Here is a 1,147-nt window from a genome sequence, read left to right as displayed (position 1 = left end):
TGAGAACTTTTAAACTCTGAGGTTTCATTGTACAGTTTGAGCTGCAGCTGCGTAAAATGATTGAAAATATCGTACAGTTTATGCCCGATTTTACAGAGTAAATTACAACTTATGTTCAGGTAAATGAAACATTATGAAACTAAACTGAAGTTAAATATAAATAAAAGTTTAGTTAAGAAGATTGGGTTGAAGATAAGGTTTGGTTTTCTGTTATATGCCGACTAAAAAACTGCATTTTCCTAGAAAATAACACATTAATTTATTGCTGTCAGTGAAATGACTGAGTTACCCGTTAATAAATGTGTGATATCTAAGAAGTCTGACCTGGTTTGCATAAATTTTAAAGCACAGTAGTACCAATATTCTCCTTAAAGTGTCTCTGGTTACCTAGTAATATAAAGCTATGTTAGTACCATGTTATAACATGGCTATTGATGCACAAATACAACAAAGCGTTACGACTTTAACTCTCTTTTTGCAACTTTGTTTAATCTCACATCAAGGTATTCGACAGCAGGAATATAAAACCAATCCATAACGCTTCTTTTCCAGGCTTTCGTCAGTGATTTCCAGCGTTCAGTGAAGGCAAAAACATTCAAGTTGATGGGATCTCATCCTGACGCATTTCAAACTAAAGCTGTGGCTGTTTCTGCTCTAATGACAATAAAAAGACTAAAATCAGCTCTTATGAACGATGAATTTAAAGGCCTCGCTTGCAAAGATTAATGAGCTCCGTTTCCCATTTGTTTTTAAACAGTGCAGATGATTCCACACAGATTTCAATCTTCCTGATGAGAATTCCCTGGAAAACTGCTTCAAAGGTTAGTGACCCGCTGGCGGCCTCTGGGAAGGACGATTCCACTTCCCATTGCTGAGTGAAAGAAGCTGCGACACAATGATAAATATAAGCATGTCTGTGCTGTTATCTGTCCAGCTGAAAACCTTCAATAGAGGAAGGACCTGACCTTTATTTTTTCATTTAGAGTGAATCTATCTTGTGAACTTTCATCTTCTTCTTCGTCTGCCTGGCTGTGTGTTTCCTGGACGGGGCCGCCTGTGGAGCTGGTTGCCTTTTGCATCTATGCTTCTTTTTCTATGTCTGCTTCTGTCTCCTTGAACCCCAGTGGGCCTCAGCAGATGGCCGCTC

This window comes from Cyprinodon variegatus, unplaced genomic scaffold (assembly GCF_000732505.1).
Source record: "Cyprinodon variegatus isolate N-32 unplaced genomic scaffold, C_variegatus-1.0 Scaffold2037, whole genome shotgun sequence".
NCBI lineage: Eukaryota > Metazoa > Chordata > Actinopteri > Cyprinodontiformes > Cyprinodontidae > Cyprinodon > Cyprinodon variegatus.
The sequence above is the reverse complement of the archived record's forward strand: the minus strand, read 5'-3'. Positions refer to the sequence as shown.